The 23,012-nt window shown below is 34.1% G+C and overlaps 1 long non-coding RNA gene across 1 annotated transcript; it reads left to right on the forward strand.

Moving 5' to 3' along the window:
* The first annotated feature begins 1,055 nt into the window (after window positions 1-1,055).
* Window positions 1,056-3,524, forward strand: LOC129802634 (uncharacterized). Its single transcript, XR_008751811.1, has 2 exons — window positions 1,056-1,407; window positions 1,556-3,524. It is a non-coding gene; the product is annotated as an uncharacterized LOC129802634 (long non-coding RNA).
* Window positions 3,525-23,012: the final 19,488 nt, after the last annotated feature.

Consider the following 23,012-nt stretch of genomic DNA (forward strand, 5'->3'; position numbering starts at 1 on the left):
GTCGTTAAAGGGTTAAACTTTGAGTTATTAAAACATTTTGACTTTTTACTACTCAATGTATCATAATATATTTGAAATTAAAGTCTCAAGTTCTTTTTTTTAAATCCCGTTTTATCGTCCTGGGAAGTCCTAGGTTACCTGCACCAAATGGTGAAAAATATTTACTAAATTTGCCAATGCAATAAAATATCACTATATAATTAATGAAGTAAAATATCAAGGGGGTAACTCATTCCCATTTTTTCTGACAAGGGTTCTGGTTTCTCGGGTTTCGCGATGCAGAAATTGGGTTTCTCGGGTTTCACAATGCAATATTTGGGTTTCTCGGGTTTCGCAGATGCAATTCTTGGGTTTCTCGGCTTTCGAGATACAAAAAGTGGGTTTCTCGGGTTTCGCAAAGCGTTTCTCAGACAATTGACGAGGGTTTCTCAATATGAGTTACCCCTTGTAAAATATACAATTGATAATATTAATTTACTATATTTACAAAAAAAAAACTTTAAAATATAATTATTAAAATTATATTATATCTAAATCACGGATAAGGATGCTGTGGAGAGGAGTAGAAGAAAAGGGATATCTTTAGAAAATATTCACTTTGTGAAAGTAAGGTATCATCAGAGACCAGAAGTCGATATATTTTGCCATTTGGCATCTAAATCGATAACATGAAGACCCAAATTGAACAAGCTTCATGAAATTCACTTTTTTTGGAAAGGTCTTGAAATTCCTGATCAGCTTGAATCAGTTTCAATAACTAATTTTATTCGATAACTTATTTTTATCCGAAAAATTAAATTATATTACTCCTAAGATATTTTGAGCAATGTTTTGAGTGATTTATAAATCGGTTGTGAATCAGTTATGAACCGAAAAGCAATTTTTATCCTAAAATCTGTTCTATTATACTCTTCTTAAACTATTTTGTGGGATCTTTTGAGTGATGCGAAAGTTTCTGAGGTAGGGGGACGTGGGGCACCTTTAAAAGTGTGGTACCTTTAAAATTGGGATTTTTCTCCTATGTTTAAGTGGAACTGAGCCATATAGTAAGGCCATGTAACTCCGACGATTGCAAAACTCGGACGCCGCGACCGATTTAACTCCGATACATCCACTTAAAATATAATTTATATTTTTATTTCTGTAATTAATTACTGAAGTATCATATTATAACTATTCTACTTTAAGAAAAACCAAAAATTATATTTTTATCGGTTTAATAAGTGGGTAAAAGAAATATTTTTTAAGCTCGGGTCAGCTGGGTTGTGTACTAAAAATTTAATTTCTGAGAAAATTTTGCTGTTGACAGCTCGTCGCTGGAAAAAGTTTAGTGTTTTTTCTATATAATAAAACATTATTTGCAATCAAAATTATTAATAAAAGTTAGTGTAGTTATTGATCTACAAGGTGAGTAAGAGTTTATTGATAATATAAATAATTCATACAGAAATAAGTGATTTTTGTGAATGTTTACATTTCGATGTATGTCGGATGCGGTGAAAGTCAATGTTTTGGTTCAGAATTTGCATTGTTCAGGACTCTTTTTCTGTTTCAGATGCCAAAGGGAACAAAAGAAAAGACCTATAAGGACAAGCCCGACTCTAAGGAAGGTATTAGGAATGCCTTGCAGTGTGTACGAGATGGTTCTACCATAGCATATGCATCCAAAACATTTAATGTCCCAAGAACAACACTGCACAACAAATTGACCGGCAAATACCCAGAGGAGTGCCCCAATGGCAGGCCAACAATTCTTTCAAAAGAACAGGAAAAAGAACTTGTCAAATGGATCCTGGGATGTGCGGATGGCTGGCATCCCATCGGGAAGGAACAAGTTCTGGACAGCGTTAAACTCATCTGTGAGGTCTACAAAATTCCAAACCATTTTACAGCTGGAAGACCCGGAGACGTTTAGTTCAGGAATTTTCTTAAGCGTCATCCAGAGCTTAGCATGCGCAAGCCAAAATCCTTCTCATTGGAAAGAGCTACTGTTACTGCTGAAGACCTCACGGAATGGTTTCAGAATTGTCTTGGATATTTCACAGAACACAACCTTCTGAGCATTTTACCAGACCGTGTTTTTAATTGCGACGAAAGTGCCTTCTTTTTGACACCGGAAGATGGAAATGTCCTGTCCAGGAGAGGTTCACGTGTAGTTCCATCTCTTAAAAATTCAGGACCGAAGCAATGTATCACAGTACTCCTCAGGGTGTCAGCTACTGGCGAACTTGCTCCTCCAATGGCTGTTCATAAAACTGACATTACTCCAAAAATTGCCATTCACAACGCAGAAGGATGGAAAATGGGAACGTCACCACAGAGTAGAGATGTGCGCCAAGCCGATTTTAGCCGCTCGGCGCGAGCCGCCGCGATTTTTGCTTAGCCGCCGCCGCCAAAAATTTTTAATGCGCGCCGCGGCGAATTTTGTTTATATTTCAATTCAATTAAGTAATTTTTCTGACAATAACCATAATAAACAATTTTCATTCTTATGAAAAAAAAAATGTATAGTTAGGATAGTTAGTAATTATACTATCTATTGTCAAGAAGCTTTTGCTTAAAAAAATTTGGATATAAGGTAAAGTATCCTGGAGTCGATCGCCTCTCGAGTAGACCACCCTGGGGTCCTCAAGTCGACCGGTGGAAATATTTATTTAATTTATTTGCATTTACAATAATATTTAGCGAATGATTTAACATCATAGGGCCAATTATTTCATAATTAATTCAAATCAGTGAAAATATCATAGAAATTGACCATAAAACCCTGAAAAAAATCATAAAAATACGGAGCGTTAAAGTATTTCTTAAAAAAAAAATCGCAATTTTTCATCAAATTATGGCATACTTTTTGATATTCTTGACTTTTTTCTTAAGGAATTATTTCAATTATTACCCTTACAGATTACTGGAGAATTCAAATTGTTACTTGTGCAAAAATTTTACTTCCATGACTAAGTTGAAGATTAATTTTATATATTAAAATTGAAAGTGCATTTCAAATAAATTGTTCCTCAATTCGACCGGTCGACGAATCATAGCAAGTGAAGCTTTTTTCACTTGAACGTTGTTCTATACTTCCGAATGAATTCATAAAAGTGAGTTTCCCTATTTATTTTATTGATTAACTAAATTTTAAGTGCTATTCATGATGTATTAAACAAGCCAAAGTTAAATCAGTGACTTTTTAGTTTTGTGATTTGTTTAATTTTAAGAAAAATTGGTGGTCGAGTAGAGGAACCCCAGGCGGTCGAGGAGGAATACTGATATTGAAGTGGTCGAGTAGAGGAACACTTCGCACTTTTAAAACATTTTAACTTTTCCTAATGTAAAATTATATTATGACTAAATGAAGTTAACAATTAGATAAGAATCTATTCTATAGTTTTAGGCAAAAACCCTATCAAACAACACAAATTATAACTGTTTTTTCATAATTTTTTCACAAAATCTATCCTTAAGTGGTCGACATAGGATACTTTACCTTATTATAAAAAATAATAATAATAAAAATCATTCATCAATGCGGTAGTTTGAAAATTATTCACTTTTGTGCTGCAATATTTACTAGATAGCAAATGGCTGAACATCTGCAAAAATATTATGGATTCCTACAACTTTTTACTTTACGATTACGTATAAACATTAAAAAAAATAACTTTAGTATGAGCTCTTTCTTGTATTGATACTGTACAAACGAGCAGTAAAACATCAAGTTTGAGAAGTGACTAAATTTACAACTTTTAAAAGCAGTAGAATTTTCATGAAAGTTTCGATCTTTATGGATAGAAAAATTAAATCCATTTTTGGAAATATTTGTATTTTTTACTTATCAAATTTAATTTTTGCTGACCAAATAATTTTAATAGTAATAGTAATATTATTAGTAATATTATTTATCATTGATTACGTTCACCAGTTTAATTTTTATTGATGATTTTCGGTTCGTGAAAAGTGTCCCGTCGTTAAAGGGTTAAGATTTTAAACATTTTTTTTTTTAAATAATGTTTTAATCAAGTGCATCGAATTCAACATTTCTTACCAAATATTTCAACTGTTATCAAATTTTCATCGAGAAATATTTTTGTTTGTAGATAAACAATTTTTCTATTGGATATTGAATTTAAGTTTATAATTCCAGATAAAATTATTTTCATTTTTACGTGTCTACGGATTTCAAAAATTTTTGTTAATATTTTTATTTGAATCTGTCTTTTTGTAAAATCATCAAAAGTTGTGCCTAAAGTTGACAGATTGTTTTCTATCTGTTTTGTTGTTACTATTTTTTTTTAAATAGATTTCCATGATTAGTAATTCTAGCAAGAAAAAAATTTGAGGAAAATCGATAATTTATGTGGATTGTAATCGAAAAATATTAAGGAAAAAAGTCTGGCGCGCCTAGCTGAGCCGCAGCCGATTGCTTTAGCTGGCGCGCCGGCGCGCAGCCAGCCGCCGACAATTTTTAAATGTTAGCCGCCGCCGCCGAAATTTCTCGGCGCACATCTCTACCACAGAGTGGCTGGATGGATGGGCCACTTTTCTATGCTGGTCTTTATTTCCCGAAAATTGTTTTCCAACATTCAGAGGAGTCCATTATCAATAACCAGCACGATCAGGCCACCGACAATAATCCTTCAAATGATCCAGTCATCCCTGGAAACCAACTCTCTGCAACTTCTGAGACTCAACCGATCTTCGACACACTAAAACAATGCTATTTCTGGCCAGGAGAAATTCCAAAACGTCGTCAGAAGAAGAGGGTCAAAGCCAGCAATGTCAAACACCAGTATATTGTATCTTCTGAGGAAATTATCGCGGAACAGGAGGAAAAATTGAGGCAGGATTTACAAAAAAAGAAAGAAATTGCTGAACGGAAGTTGACCAGAGAGAGGAACAAAAAAATAAGGGCAGAAGAAAAGGAGATAAAACTAAAGGAGAAACACATGGTAAAGGAAAAGGCTCAAATGCCAATTGAAGCTGAAAAGAAAAAACGTGGAAGGAAGTCAGCCAAGAAAACCGAGGAAAAATCAAAGAATTGAGTGCAATCTTAAAATAAATAAAAATATATATAATTAAATAATAAATTAATGAAATGAATTGATGGAATAAAACTCTAAAAAAATGTTTTTGAAATAATATCTTCTCATTTTTATGCATTAAACTTTTCCTTAAAATGAGCATCCGAGTTTGATCGAATTCAACGGAGTTACATAAAAGCGTCGCAGTAACATTCTTGCGCATATATTAATATTATCGTAATTTTATTAATTTTCATCAATATTATTGCTAAAATTCTATTTCTATTATGATTCTAAATTAAACAAAGAATAATTCTATTGATTTGGAATGGGGAAAAAATATTTCATCAGTCCAAAAACAAGCATTAAAGTCGCACTCTATGAAAAGTATCCGGATTACCTCTCTTTACTATATCATAATGTAATTTAACTTCTCAATCTGTTTGTGCACCTAAAATTATATCATATTAGGGCTCCATTTTATTTAAAAATGGGTTAAAAATCCCAATTTCAAGGGTTTCTCGCTTTCAAAGTTGCCCAACTTCCCCCTATAGCATCTAAGTCACGAATTTGAGCACTTTGCAAAGCCTGGGGCACTTGGCCACCTCTTTTCTTGGTACCTATAAAAACTTTTTTATCCTAATTATTTCGTGTTCAATCCATAAAAGTAACGCTCAAAAAATCAAAAAAAACTTCAACAATTTAATTTTTAATTTTAAGATGATTAAAAATTTAGAGATCCTGTAAGACAATGGCACACGACCTCCTGGTAGAATACAAAAATGGTAAAATTTACTAAATTGAGTTGCTTGGGATAGATTTGAAATTTAATTAGAGATATACCGTCCAGTGGTGAATCACGCAATAAACGCCAAAACAGCTATGAAACTTTTGATCTCAAATCGACATGTCTCTGCATGACATCGGCAAAGAAAAAGAAAACATAACGAGAGGTGGTGGTAATTAATTTCAGCACTGATTAATAAATTGTCTGTTTTCATGGAGATTATGGCGCTGAGACAAAATGGGACAAGACCAATGTCGCAAATTGCCACATTTATTGATCTTTCGGTGTGTCGATCGACGCAGGAGGAAAGTCATTTAACAAAGTGCCTCATTGATCACTCTGTTATAGAAAAAGAGGATTTCAATATTTCAGAAAAATTTCATAGTGAAATTGCGCAAATTTTCATTTCAATCAGTCATTTTCAACCACTTATCCTTAATGGGGCTGCGAGCTTACAACATTCGGGTTAACTCTTTCGCGTCTTTAGGGTAATGTCATGACTCGAGGAAAAAAGTTTTTTTTGGGTATTTACATTAATTGAAATCTATCTGTTCGTGCACGACATCATAATAGAAGGATGTAAGATTCTTGGCTCATTTTCTCAAGACTCCAGTTAGATTTCAATTAATGTAAATAGCCAAAAAGAAACTTTTTTCCTCGGGTCATATATGACCCTAAAGACGCGAAAGAGTTAATCTTCTACGCTTTCCGGTCATGCACTAGTTCTGAGAGCCTCTCAGAGAGAGAGGTATTCGAATTCATTTCGATGTAAGCGGAAGAGATCCTAAATGTACTTTAACTATATTATCTTAGGTATATACCTCGATGTGTGGCAAAACTTTTCTGGGCGATCTCTGTAGGGGGAAGTGGGGCATCTTTAAAATTAATAAAATTGGGATTTTTCTTCTATTTTGAAATGTAATTGAGCCATATCATAATGTAATTTAGCTTCCCAATCTGTTTGTGCAGCTAAAATATATCACAATGAGGCTCAATTTTATTTAAAAACAGGTGAAAAATCCCAATTTTAAAGGTGCTCCAGTTTCAAAGGTGCCCCACTTCCCCCTACTCATGTGGTGAGTCTCTTAATAGAAAGAAATAGCTCTTCGTGAAAAAGCAAACTTTCATAGTTTCCTTTAAGTTCTCGATGTAGGGGAACGTTTTGCAGCTTCGTAATGTTGCAGCTTCGTAAAAGTTTATTTTTTTCGAAGTTACTAAATGAATTTCATTCATTTCAAGAAAATTGTACACGGTGATGACCTTTGTTCTTTCTTCTCCTTTATTCTCTCATACGACGTTTCGGAGGCAGATTTCCTCCTTCCTCAGGTCTACAAATGCATTTTTAACAAAGCATTTTAAGAACAAAGGTCATCACCGTGTACAATTTTCTTGAAACAATTTTCCTTGACCGAAAACACATTCATTCATTTCATTCATGCTCATATATTCTAACCGTGCTATCACACTAGGATTTTTTCAATTTGTAAATTTAATTTAATTTTCAGATTATTTGTTCCTATGCGTTATTTTGCACTAAAAACCAATTGAATTGATAGATCTGCACTTATTTATTAATAAAAACTAATACTTGGTCCAGAAAAACCTGATGTTTAAATATGTTAAAATAGCATATTATGTGGGTGCTCAAATAAATTTGATTTCAGCAAATTAAAATGTTAAAATTGCTCAGTAATTTCAATTTTATTGCAGTTACACAAGTAGTCTTTTGAAGAAAATTGTTCTTATTTGTGGCGAAAATATAAGATAAGTACGGTGTTTTAGTGATAAACTTGCATGAAATGAAGCTTAAGTATCGGGAGTAATTCATTAAGTTCCTTCAAAGCCATTCGAAGGAAATTGTTATGTTAAGGAATTTCAGTTGGGAATTGGGACGATTTCATACAGTTTTTCAATAAGACTATATGAGTCGCTGCATGAGCCCTTTGCCTACAAATCTTTTTTTCTGGCTTAGGGGATCCTTTTGAATAACAGAGAAGTAACTTGTAAGACATTTTAAGTACTATCACAAATTTTCCAGAGTCATTCACAATCAAAAATCTCACCGCACTATTTAAAATTGAGCAAATTTTTTGCAAAATGTGTCCTGGACTGTGAGAATTTTCAAGTAAATTCTATAAATTTTAATGCTCAATTGGCTCAATTGAATTTAAAATTAAAACGTGAAAAATCTTAGTGTGATAGCACCGTAATAGCTAGTCCCACATCTCATATTTCCTGACAAACTTGGGAGCCTAGGTCTTTTTTCCTGGGTCTAAAGCCCAGAAATAAAAAAAAATGGGCCTAAAATCGTATTTTAGATGTGTAATATTTTATGTATTTTTTCACACTTCAAGTGTCTTTTCGAACAAAAACAACTATTCCAAGTTATAGAGGATTTATCAGGTTGATATTTACCGTGAAAATCTTTTTCTCGGAGGAAGTCGTTTTCGTGGATGGAGGAAAATTCACAAAAACTATCACTTTTGCAGCTCAGGAAAATCGAATTTTGCAGCTTCGTAAAAACAGATGTCTAAATTATTGGCCACCGACTTTGAGAATTCCTCACTGTGTTGGGTCACACTGTGCACGCCGCTCTGGAATATTGGACCCATCAGAGATTCCGTTGAATAAGTTCACAATAAAATTGGGATATTAAACGATTTTCACAAAAATCTTGAAGGGAAACACGTACTTCCCCATTAAAATGAGATGTTTTTTTTTAAATTCTGTCAAATCAAACGTTAAGCCTAAATCTGCTTATTGTAGGTGTGATTCTTTCATTTTCCATGCGGTGCATTTTTTGCTGTTGATTTCTTTACGGAACGGCAATAAAATCAACCCATTTTTGAAACAGATGGTGACTGGCGATGAAAACTATAGGTCACATCCGAGTTCGAAAAACTCCTGGTCTAAGTGTGATGAGTCGGCTCAAACGATCACCAAGCACGGACTAACGCCAAAAACGTTTTGCTATGTGTTTGGTGGGATTCAAAACAAATTATTTAATGACGCGCCAGAAACTTCGAGATATACATGTAAGATTTTAACGCACCCACCACCGTATTGTCCAGGTCCCAAACACTTATCACTTCTTCAAGGATTTGCAAAATTTTCTTGATGATACAAAACGGTTCTCAAGAGAGTCTTGTGAAAATGAGCCAGTCAAGTTTTTTATCAGTAAGGACGAGATCTTTTCAATCGTGGAATTATTAAATTTCCATCAAAATGGACGATATTAATTTCATCTGCAAAATAAAACTTAAAAGGGCTCAGAACTTTTTACTTCACCAATATGAATTAGAGATATTGAATATTTAAATTTAAAGTTAGATGTACTGCAAAAATAGTTTTTGTGACTGCAGAACGTTCGAGTCATTCTGATGGGGAGAATGGGCGGTAAAATAAAGTTGCTGCATGTGCATGTGAAATTAGTCAATAATAACAGATGTTTTGATTTGGTTTATATTGACAAATATATTGATCGTATTCAAAGCATTCTTTCAAGGATTTTATGTATGTTGACTAAAAAATAGCAAGATTGTCTGGCAACGCTAAAATACGTATTAAATTATGAATTGAAAATTGATAAATAGGTGTAAGGTATTTCGTACTACTCGATTTTTACCTATGTTCTTTAGGACAGAATCACATTGACAGTAAAATGCTCACCGTATTTCGTTAATTTACGCATTTTCATTGCAATTCCTATGCAAATTCTCAATTACCATATTACCTTATCTCATACTCTGTGGCACTAGGTGAAAATAATATAAGAAAATTGAAGAAATAAGACGAAAATGCTATAAAAGGTGAGCAAAAAAACTTTACGATTAATTTCTCTTACAGTTTTTTTTTTGCTCACCGTTTATCGAATTTTCGTTTTATTTCTTAAATTTTCTTATATTATTTTCACCTAGTGCCACCAAGTATAAGATAAGGTAATACGGTAATCGAGAATTTGCGTAAGAATTGTAATGAAAATGCGTAAATTAACGAAATACAGTAGACTCTCTCAAATTCGGGCATATGGGACCGAAATGTCAGCCGAATTAGACAGAAATTCGGGCAACAAAGTTTTTGAAATGCAACGATTTTTTATTCATGTGCATATAGATATTGAGTTTACACACTCATATATGACGAAAATTGCATGAAAATCCCTCAATAAATGCAAAATCACATCAAAACTAAGACAAACCATGCCAAATTTGAACATATTTGATTCATTTGATAATCATTACCAAACTTGAAAAATGACAACAAACTTTTTTCAAATGTAACCGCTGCCCGAATTAAAAAGTAACCCGATCTTAAAAGAGCCGAATTTGCGAGAGTCTACTGTACAGTGAGGCTACGGCGAGCATTTTATTGTCAATGTAATTCTGCCCTTAATGAATTTGACCCATTGACCTTCATCGGAAATGTGAGGTATAGCACTTAGTCGTTTTGTTATTGAACTTCTTAACACTACAGCAAAGACGTACAATGAGCTAATTTTGAACAATACCTAAATTTTTGTTCTAACTATTTTGAATGAGTTTGAGTAAAGAGAAGAAAGAACACCACGAAGAAGTAAATATAAACCTTACAAGAGCACTCCTTCGCGATCTTTTCTTTTGCTCAATCGAAACATTGGGGAACAATATCACAGTTCAAATTAATATTCTGTTCAAAATTATTTTGTTGTACCCTAGGTCTTATAAAACCTCGGTTGAAAGTTACACCAAGATATCATCGGTTGTATCCACCACTATCGTATCTGGATTTAGTACAAACAACGATGCAAACGTTTACTTCTTCCATATCGAATTACTAACAAAAAAGAAATACAAAACGGTCGATTAAACGTAAAATTGTGGTTCAGTAAATCTTCCAACATGACAAGAAGTTACAGCAGTAAGATAACGAAAAAATTATGCTCAAAAACAATTTTTATTAAAGTGCTGAAATTAATAAAATCTCGTGTACAATAAACATCAAATTACAGAATTTTTAATGATAGGCATCCAGTGTGAAGATGAAACCGCACCATGATACAGCTATCTTCATGATCTACAACCATAATAATATATATTTAATTAGTATAGATTCTGTAACTAAAATATTATTCATACCTCAATAAATGTATAAATATTGATACCATACATCCCAGCAGCTTTCAATCCGTATTCTTTCTGGGTCATTCCTAGAATAACTAAAAAAGACTTCTGCTCCTTCAAATTCAAATCATACCAATTACTTAAGTACAACTGAGTCGATAATCTGTTCATTTTTATCTTAATGAACTCTCCAAAAAGACATGGTATAAACAATTGAATTAGGATACATAGAGCTGTAAGAAATCCAATAGGATTTTTTGGATCTACTCGAATAAAAAAAAATGCATCAAGACTTAAAAGAGCACTACTAATAAATTGTACAAGGGATGAAATAGAAATAACACTGTTAAAACAATTAATATTGTCTACAATTTCACAATATCTTATTACGATTATTTTAAAGAAATCAGGACATTCCTGGATTATTTCTTTATGTATTGAAATGTAGTCGAAAAGAATATCCGATGCTGCCATAATTTCAAAGCCAAAAAAAGCTATACACAAATCTGTGTAAATAACAAACAAACCTATATTCATAGCACAAAACATTTGCAAAAATAACATGATTTCGGAATAGTATAGAAAATCTTTACGAATAAATGGAATTTGCGTAATAACACCTCGCTCTCCTGCCAAAGCATTAACAATTGAAATGGATCCAATAGTTCCAAAAATTAATGCTTTTCCAACCCTGAAGCGAAAATAAGATAGAATTTTTATAGGAAAATTGATATTTCCTTCATAATAAAGCACAATATTAACTTAACGCATGTCATCCAAATATGGCTGAACTTTATCAAATTAGCGCTGGAAATCTCATATAAGTTCTCATTCTCATAGTGGTTATTATGAAGATTTTCTGCTTTATTCAGTAGATTCAACAAATTACTTCGATGGTACCTCATTGAGAAGATTTTAGAAATTGTTTGCAAACTTCCAATACAGAATATAAGAGACTGTGCAACATTTGTATTAAGCTGAAAATTATTTATAATATGCGTTGTTGTGAAAATAAAACACAACATAGCTGATAGCAGAGGAATTCTAATTAATAAACGATCTCTAAATTTTTGATTTGTAACGTAAACTATTGCAAATGAAATTGCAAGTTCAAGTCTCGGCTTGATTTTAGTAAAAATTTCTTTTTGACTTTGCGAAGGCATAACTACAACAATACAATTTACTGAAAGGTTTATTAGAGACTGAAGACAATGTTTTGTTCATGTATCCGTTGTACCTTTCAATTATTCTTACCATAGTTGCCCTTCAATTTGACTAATTATACTTTCTTCGTGTGAAATTGAAAATTAAAGCAGATGTTTGTATCTGAACACTTGCAGTGATTGCAATTCAACCTGTATATTTAGTGTTCTGCAAGTTTTAATATTGATAGAATTTTTAAAGAAGTTATACAGGGCTTCTTGAATCTGTGTTTCACTTCGAAAGCTTACCCCATTTACACAGCTGGCGAAGACTTTCATGAAACTGGGGAATTAACACTAAACCTACCCAGACCCGGTCAAATTGACCGTTTTAAAATTAACACATATTTAAACGGTACAATGTCACTGTCAAACTTAATAAGTTTCTTAGAATATGCATGTAATATGCTTTTTAGTGTTCAAATTTCAATTTTTTGCTCTTTTCCAATACAAATTCGTTGAGTATCCTACCCTACCGCGGTTTGTAATTTGACCGAAAAACGACCAAAAACGGTAGGTAGGTTTAGTGTTAAATGACAGGCGAGTTGACCTAGAAAGGTCAAATGGAGCACAGTTCCTCTGGTGTACCCAGGTCGCTTATTTGGGCCCCCATTATGCACTCCTCATTCTCCTGTTCTATCTTAACTCCCAAGGCGGTAAGTCTGCTCTATATCATGTGTGCGTTCTGATACACACAGTACCGCTTTATATCACGGTAGACCAGCATCGATTTCTGGATCTAGGCAGTGAATGTGTACTTATATTCGACAGAACTCTGAATCTCGAAACTTATTTCCTATACCAACTTCTCTTTTTTAAGCGATTCATTGTCAATCATTGGCATTACTTTTGCATTCATTCACTGGACGAATTCGAGACTAAAACAACAGCTGAAATATCTGCAGCTGCCTAGTCTCGAACATGAAACCTCACAATCATAGAGATACTACTCTATTCATCCCAATTCATCCACTGATCCACTGAGGCCCCTATCATGTACAGGCTTATAAGCTGAAAGTGGATTTAAGGTCACATCATAAAGTCACATTGAAGTTATTATAAACCATTATACTTTAAGTTTCCGACTGAAAGCTTTGAATATGTTATGATTAAATATTAAACATGTTATGATAAATCATTCCGCTCAGAACTACACTGCAATGTTAATCTTTGGATTGAAATATCTAAGATAAATTGAATAACAGAGGCTAAATAGGTCAAAATAACGCATTTCGTTATTAGACCTATATTTAAACCCATCCTCAAGATAAGTCGAATAATATAATTTCACCAATTTGGTTCCGTCCAAACCATTTACTGCTACTGTGTAATCATACTGTGTTTGAGGAGAAGAAATATTGCGCAACCTAGTCTTTGACGAGATATGGTGTAAGGATCAGTCCCATTTGAAAATAAATGTGAAAAATTTTTAGCCAGTCCGCTATCTCGAGTTCTTTAGTCCTTTCTTAAATAATAATAATAATAATGCTGGCACAACATTCCATGAAGGAACAAGGCCTTCCCGTAAGGGGATTTCTAGGCATGCAGTATTATTTTTTCTTGTACGGGATGCGGTTGCCAATCACATGCCCCGTGGAATCAGGTGTAGTGAAGCTCACTGGATACAATCCGAACACCTTTAACGTCAGAAAAATTCCTGGTGACCTAAAGGGGATTCGAACCCGAGACACTTGCATCATAGAGCGAGTGCTCTACCACTTGACCCATTGAGTGCCCTTAAGTCCATAAGTCCCATAAGTCCTTTCTTACCCATCTAGTATTTCTTGGACGGCGAAGCTAAGGGTAATACTCCTAAAGAGGCGTCACACAAAGCTCAGCTCAGATTTAGTGAACCAATGATCGGGCAAGTGGAGATTCAGACCAGAGCGAATGAAGAGAAATAGGTGTGATTATGAAAGAATCACACCTAATTAATCCAAGTGTTAATGCATTTTGGCACTGTATCCAAACGGTCCAAACCCAATACGGACATACTGCAGCGTACCAAAATAAAGTTTTCTAACAAAATTTGAATGCACCCTCCCAGCTAACGCATTACATATATAACTGCAAAGCATGTGCTTCGGATTTCCTTCTTTCTTGGGCCGAGGTAAAAACTACTTTTTGTACTACTTTAGCAGTACCTTCTATTCTCCAGTCCTCATTCGCCGAAATTCACTACAAACCACAGTCCTGCCTAAGAACAACACATACAATGGTGCCGCGGACGGTGAGTAGCAAGGTCGTGTACTCTATGACCTTGTCGTCCTCTTCCCTAACAAGCCCGTCCCAATCTTCGTGTCGGACTATTACTTTGACCACGAAGATCCCTTCCCAGTTCTTTACCACCAGATCGGGTGCCATTGGGAAGAGTAAAAACCTGCTCTTTGGAGCGCGTTACCCCTGGGAACATCTGCGCCACTTCGTCAGTGATAAAATCACGGATTTTATTGTGGCGCAGGATCCTTCTGCTCATTTATCTCTATGATCTCGAGGTACTTAATAAGTACTTAATAGATTAATATAATAACATATGTACAAGTTACGGCGAAATTCGAGCGTAAAACTGTTGCGAAAATTAAATTTTCACATTTTAATGTAAGTTCCACGAATAAAAAACGAAAAAACCAAGTTTAAAAAATTTTCAGGCGATGGATCAGTGGAAAAACAAAATTTGTGAAATGCTCGATCTCGTGAATATGCTTTTAATCCTTTTCACCATCAATCATTTACGCTCTGTAGGGGAGACCGGGGTAGAATTAGCCACCAAATGAGATTTTTAATTGCGTATAATTTGTACAAAAAATGTTTGCACGAGGCTGATAAAAATATTTTAATGAATAGAAAGGGAAGTAAGGTAAGTGTGCCAAATTCCGGCCAGCTTGAAATTCCGGCCACCTTTTTTGTTCCTCGAATTTCCATGAACTTTTAGATTTTACGTACTCTAGAGATTATACCATGCAAAAGAATAACAAAAAAATGTAGCTTCGACGAACGAGATGACGTGAAAAAGATATTGGAAGAATTCCCGAAGGACAAGGAACTATGAGAATGAAGGTGGCCGAAATAAGGCACCAAAGCTATGTCTACATTTTTATTCATTTTAAAATGTATTAAGAATGATTTTAGAGTAAATAAAGCCGGTAAACTCTTTACAAGGTTCCAAGCAACACTCTTTCAGAAAAAAGAATTAAAAAAAATCAACTTGTATTTAAAATATTACATTTCAAACTTGAGACTTTGACGCTTGCATGCAACTATGCCGAAATTTGGCACACTTACCCTATAGGGTAAATTTGGCACACTTACCCTATAGGGTAAGTGTGCCAAATTCCGACCAGCTTGCAATTTCGGCCATATTTTTTGTTCCTCGAATTTCCATGAATTTTTAGTTTTTGGATACTCTTGACATTGTACAATGCAAAAAAATAATAAAAAATGTCGCTTCGACGAGCAAGATGATCTGAAAGAGATATTTAAAGAATTCTGGAAGGGCAAGGAATTATTAGAATGAAGGTGGTCGAAATAGGCCACCAATGCTATGTCTACATTTTTATTCATTTTAAAATGTATTAATAATGATTATAGAGAAAGTAAAGATGATAAATTGTCTGCAAGGCTCCAAGCAACATTCCTTATAAAAGAGTAACAAAAATATTTAATTTTTATTAAAAACATTACAATTTCAAACTTGAGAGTATGTCGCTTGCATGCAACTATGTCGAAATTTGGCACACTTACCCTATATTGAGAATAAAGGGTGGTTTATATTTCTCGTATACAAATAGTGTCAAATCGTATTCGGTTTTGAAAATTTCCATTATGGTTATGTGAATCTTTGTAAAGTTTCACTAAAGTCAGTGTCTAAGGGGATTCCCAGGGGAGGCATGAGCGGGACTCATTTGAACGTCTGCAACTGAATGTGTGGGGGTGATTGCGGTGTCTGGGCCTCAGTGAGTCGGTATTTGGTCACAAGAGGATGGCTCTCCCGTGAGAATCTCACGTGAAGGTGCGTGTAGGTGGCAAAATCAAAGATCCGATTTCCGATTTAGTTTATTGCTCAATGCCCCAATCGTGCTGTGATTTCATCATTTGATGAAGTCCCGTGTTTTGTATGCCGAAAGAAATGCGCCCGCCGGAGAAATCAAAGCGGAAGAGGCGTACTTGAAGAGTGTACGATCATAAAGGTCGCCGCTTCAGCATCCTCAAAAAGGTATCCCAATGAGTTACACTGACTCTTTTGCACACACTAACCAATGTTAAAGCTGGACTGCGCGAGCTAATGAATATTGAATAAAATGGAAATTATTGCTATTGTGGCAAAATGAGACAACGCTCTGGAGCACCAAAGATCGGAGGTGAAAAAGAAGTCGGCAGCGTCAATTGGTGTGTTTGTAAATTTATCTTGTTACGAAAATTATAAATCGAATCAAACACGACAGACAAGGGAGATAAAGTTTATTAATTACCACATTCTTGTTTGAACGTTTGGTTTTTTTTTCGTTGGTTTTTTGCCTTTCTTCTCATCGTCGGAATGACTATAATGAAATTCAATTTAGTATTTCATCGCACAATTTTTGCATATATTTGCCTAATTTATACTTTAACACAAGAGGTCTATTGAATCAACATAAATTTCTCTATCATTATGCTTTTAAATCAATTAATTAATGGATTAATTTTGTAAGTTTAAGGAAGGGAAATCCACGTGTGTATCATACGAAATTGTACTTAAAGAATAAAAAAGAAAGAGTTTCACTTGTGCGAATTCTTGACTTGGGACTTGTATTTTCTAAAATATAACAAAAACAAATTATTTTAAACTTTAAATTTGCGAAATTATTAAAAAATGTGATCCCTTGAGCAAACGAGGAGCCAAAATAAATATATTTAGAACAAAATTTCAAAATAGATCTAATGTTCTATCATTAGAATTTGAAGAAATAAAATAAAAATGCTATCGCAAAACTATATTCGTATCATCGTATTTTTTATTGGCTGGCTAGGCTAGAGCATGTATTCTTTAAATCTCTCATAACTAAAAGATAGCCTCTCATAGATCTTTAAAATTGCTTAAAAAATCTACCTGTTTTAATGAAATCTGCAATTTCAGTCACTTAGAACTTATAAATATTTAGAATGAACCATGATTATGACTTACTAGAATATCGACGACTCAAATAACTCGATTTTTTACAAAATGCATTATAAAAATGTGATTATTATTACACTGAGTGAGTGAGAGAAATCCGAAAAAGTTAAAAATGTCCGGAAATGTTAATTTTACCGTGAAACATTGATCCAAAATCGGTGTAAATATTACCCTTTTTAGGTGTGTTAAAAAGTGTTAAAGTTCTGAGGAAAAAAAGTTGATCCCACCCTCTTTTTTTCTCAGTGTATGAAATTATAAAATATGATAAGACGGCGGTGGACACTATAAGCGACACGGGATCTCAGTAAAACGAAACTGTACTTTGAAAGCATTGTTGATGAATAAATTTATCTATCTGTCTTTATACCTTCTACCTTTCCTGTGAATATTAAACTTGAAAGATACTTATTTTCAAAGTTATAGAGATTTAAAACCTTTTTTAAATTTGAGAAAATTCTAAAGATGGTTTTAGACAGCTTCCGAGGAGTCCATATTCTTGCACACCAAACTATTCTGTAGAGATGGAAACAAATAATAATCTGAAAGGTCAATATCTTAAGGATATTCTAGGTTTGATTCTAGGTGCTATAGAATTTTCTATGTGGCTTCTGTATATTTGGCAGCGTCTGTTGTTCAGCGCATGATTTTGTAGACAGCTTTCTTTTGGCCAAAATCTGGTGTTTTAGCTGAGATTCCTTACAATCTCAGCTTCTGTAGTCCGAATCTGACTTCGTCAGATCGGACCCAAATTTTGGATGTATACGATATTTTAGGGGTAAAGAATCGCGTCGCGCTAATTTTATCCGTTTCAACCGCCGAAAAACGGCCTTTTAGACTAACAAAATTTCCTTGGTCTTTTAGACCAACAAAAACAACCAAGAAACAACTTTTAGACCAAGAAAATTTCATGAAATCAAAATTCGCATCACTTTTTTTTCTCACACGTTTTGCATATGTCTATCTCATTCTTTCGCGCTCAAAATTAGATTGAACTAAATTTAAATTGATCCGATGTTTAAATGAAGAAGAAGAGTCGGAACGAGTGGGATAGATATATGCAAAACGTTTAAGAAAGAAAGATGTATGAATTTCGATTACATGAAATTTTCCTGATCTAAAAGGTGTGCCGGAGCCATACCTCCGAAATTCAACTCAAAATCGAATATTCACGTATTTTGAATTGCAAGCACTTAGAGGTGTACGCATTTCTAAATTGACTTTAAAGAATTTCAGCTACCATAGACTTATCTGGACCTATCACTGGTCATTTATTAAATAGGCGCATTGAATTTAATAAATTGGTCATAGTGTCAAACAAAGTTAAGAAATTCCCCTGGAATCTCATCAAACTTACAGAATACTTTTAATTTATTTAAATCAGCTTTTGCTACAAGCTTGGATATTTTGTCCAGGATCTTTTCCCGTTGTATTCGATCCATTTCTCATCATCTGGTACCATTTGATACAGTAATGGGTACAATCACACAAAATTCCCTTTATTCCTTTCAGTGAAAAGATGTAACACCCATGTATCAAACTTTCAAACATTAAAGCTTTTCTAAATAGCGAAGTACGATCGAATTATTGTTTTCTAACATCTTAACAATCTCTTCAATCATTATCCACAAATTTTCTTTCACTACTCACAATATTGCCATCAATATTAGATGTCATTTAAAATGGAGTTGATGTTTCGAAGAATAGATCCCTATTTATAAATTTTCCAAGCCACTTTTTAAGCATCCTGAGAACAAGGACACGGTCTTAATAAACACCCAAATTCTATTTTAGTTCAAATCATTTTGTAAAAACCGTCTAAAGAATATATTGACTTATTTGAAAGATACTTCACATTGAAGGGATGTAAGACACTATAATCTTTTCAGAACATGCAAAAAAGAAAACAAGAATGAGAGGAAGGCTACAAGATATTCTTTACAGATATTCAGAATTACAGATATTTCGAATTACAAAATATATGCAACAATCACTAGGGTAAGTGTGCCAAATTTCGGCATAGTTGCAAATAAGCACCGAAGTCCTAAGTTTGAAATGCAATATTTTTAATTCATATTTCTATTCCTTGTTCCTTCCTATTCAGGAGGGTTGTGTGGAACCTTGAATACTAGTTTATCATCTTTGTTTTCTTTAAATCACTTCCTTAAATATTGAAAAATTAATAAAAATGTAGACATTGCTTTTGGTAGTATTCCGGCCACTTTGAGTGAAATACCGGCCACCTTTTTTCTGACCACTTTTGTGACGCAACGGATAGAAAATTTCAAAACGTCAAACGGAACGAGTTTAATATTTAGTTTAATACGTTTATATGACCCACAAACCCTGAGATCTTCCGTGTAATTTGTCCTGAAGACCTGAAAAGTAGCATCTCAAATTTATGCGCAGATTCCCGTAGCAATTTGTTCTTCCTGAACTCTTCCAAGGCCTTTTCCACATCATCTTTTTCATAGAAGCGATGCTTTTTTTCTATGGACATTGGAGAACTCAGAAATTGGAAAAAAAAAACATAAAATGAATAAGAAATTTAGAAAAGCAAAAGATGTTGCCGGAATAGGCAACACTACCTCACCACAAATTACAAGACTGCTAGAAACAGAAGTGATCCGTCACATTTATTGTAAGACTTTCCACACTGAGTTTTTACAACATAATTCAAATTATACCTAAAATTTAACGATCTTTGTGTTACTACATCCTAAAGTGAATAAATATTTAAAAGTAAAATGAATTCATTGACTATTCGAAGATTACATACATAATTTTAATTAATTTATTTGCTTGGTCAAAGTTACACTCAAAGTGGCCGAAATTAGAAGCTGGCCGAAATTTGGCACACTTACCCTATATATTTCATAATTCAAAAATATCGTAATTTTGAAAAAAGACCCTTTTTTTCAAAGTGGCATCAAATGGGGTAGTGACATCATTTGGGGTATCCACACTAGCCTTACAAGGAATAAAATTATTGGCGAACACAATTAAAGCAAATTATTTGGTAATTCGAATTATGAGGGGATTATCCAAAGGTCCAAATTTTATATCTCTAATCGACTAATCTAACCAAACTAACCGCTTGATCTCTAAATCTAATTAAAGCCCAAAAGGGCAGACTGAAAAAAACAGCGTGACATCATTTCTCATAAACTGTCTGAAACGCGAAGATATGTTAAGAAAAATGGTCCCCAAGGGCTGGAAGGCGGAAATTTTGTGGAGTGAAAAAATCGAGGAATGAACTACTCCCACTGTGGAGCTCAAGTAAAATTAAATACCTGCCCATGTTATAACACAATAATATTTACAGTAGACTCTCTCTCAATCGGGAATATGGGGCAAAATGTCATCCGGTTTAGCGATAGAATTGAGCGTCAAAGTCTTTGTAAATTCCACAAAAAGCGCTCAATTATAAAGAATCACGATAAAATAGGAAAAACTACAGTGAATTTGAGCAAATTAGCTTCATAATTAAACGTGAAAATTGTCAACAAAATTTGTCGCCCTATTGAGAAAGAGCCGATTGAGCGAGAGTCTACTGTATAAGTTAGCTCTTTGCTTGCCTCTTTAACTTGTTGCATTTCTGTAAGGAAGTTTTTGGCGGGAAACTAGAAAACAACGTGGGTGTGTCCTTACAAATCCTACCTTATTCGATTAGTTGTACGTTTTTCCCTGATCTCTTTCATCCGTGGAGGATTTATTGGGCACTTAGTGTGTATCTGTCGCCTTGACTTGTCCTGCGGTGAGGACAGTAAAAGACCCAACAATGGAGTGATTTTTAAAGTCAAAGTAAGATGGGGTGTTTTGACAATGTCTCGCCTTTGAACTCGTCGGCTATCCTTTATTTATTTGGTGCGGCTCCTTTGGTCAGGATCTCATTTTTCTACGAAAATGTCACAGTGCGAGTCAAAATAGAGTGGTAATGCTCTTCCACAATCCCAAGATGAAATATGATGGGTGCGATGATCAAAAGGTGGAATAGATGGAAAAAAAGTTCATAAAGTTCACAAAAAAAATCCTACCAGTAGCTTCATGTGTTGAGTGATCTTTCTTTCCTGAGAACTTCCTCATGCACTGAGGCAGTGAAAAATAGTGATGTTGACCTAGGTCAAGGAATCTTTCTTTGTATGATCTCTAGGTCACTCTGCCAATTGTCTGAAGGAAGCAGGAGGTAATTTATTGTAGGGGGATTTTGCGAACCACCCATATCGTATTTAGGGGTACTGGGTAAATTGAAGATTTTCAAGTGGAAAGCATAACATTTTTTACGTTCTGTGGAACATTCAATTCACTCCTCTGGGATGACTGATTGCGTCTCTTTACAGTGTTATAATACACACAAGAACCTTTTTATTCAGAAGTCTGTATGAGCGTTTAAGTTGAAACGAATTAAGAAAATCAGTCACTTCGTTTGATCTTCACCGATCTTTTTGATACTTTTTTTTACCTCTATACGATTTATTTTCCTTTTCGAACTCAATATGTATCCTTCATTAAATACTTGATAAACCCTAGAAATATTCTCAAATTTTCCCGCCAAAATCATCCCCTTGGTTTTTCACTGGCAGATTTTCTTTTGCCATAAGACTAAATGCGCAAAGAAACCACTTGTCCGTACCACTTGATGACAGAGAGAAGTGATCCTCTCGCTCATCTCGAGATGAGAGAAAGAACCAGCTGCATCAGAGATTTACGACAAGCGTATCATACCGACAAAGTTGTAAACCAAATCAAACGAGCCGACTTTTGGGACACCATCCAGAGCATATGAGAGGCAAAAGAGAAAGAGGAACTTCAGGCATCAGTCAACCGAAGATTCCGCCAAGACAACCCCGAAGATTTGGTTGCAAAAGAGGTACAATGAATTGCCTCTGTCAAAGGGGAACTAACTAATCACTTTAGTGGTGTTACAAGGAGATCAATTTGCAATTTACATTAACAAGGCTCTAAGAAGGGAATTTAACTTTATTTATTGACTACTTTGGGGAAAAATGAAATAAATGAATAAAATATAAGGGAAAGTGCCCATGCTTTGCACGGTCCTAAGCTTCATATTGACTAATTTTTTCTATATTTTTTAATAAATGTGACTCATCGCACCCGTATTTTAAAAACTAGGAGAAAGTCGGACATAGGAAAAATGGAGTCATTATGAAGCTTGAGTTCGTGCAACGTATGGGCACTTTCCGCTAAACTGACCATTATAAACTTTAGAAATGTGCAAACCCACGATGTGTCTCTCATCTCAAATAACATAACTTCAAAATATAACCGATTTAAAAGAAATTAGTTTCACGTATTTGACCATTTTGAGTAAGTTTTACAAATGTGTCAAGAAACTTTTGGCTGATGAAAATTGAACAAACTTTTTTAAAACAATTAGAGGGAAGTGCCCATGCTTCGTACGATCCCAAGCTTCGTAGTCACTAATTTTTTTCTATGTTTCTCAATAAATGTGACTCCGCAATATATTTTAAAAACTGGGCACTTTCCCCTTGTTTTTAAAATATGGGTCCGAAGAGTGATATTTGCTAAAAGACCTAGAAAAAATTTAATCATTATGAAATTTGTGTTTATACGAAGCATGGGTATTTTCCCCTACTTTTGATATGAAATAAAATTTATTAATTTTTTAAAACACATAAGTAACATGGATTTATAGGCAACTGACTTGGAAAAAGAAACATTTAAAAAAATATTGTTTTCCATCATATTTTCCACCTGGTTTCTCGAACATAGAGT

Source organism: Phlebotomus papatasi, chromosome 2 (assembly GCF_024763615.1).
Source record: "Phlebotomus papatasi isolate M1 chromosome 2, Ppap_2.1, whole genome shotgun sequence".
NCBI classification, from domain to species: Eukaryota; Metazoa; Arthropoda; class Insecta; order Diptera; family Psychodidae; genus Phlebotomus; species Phlebotomus papatasi.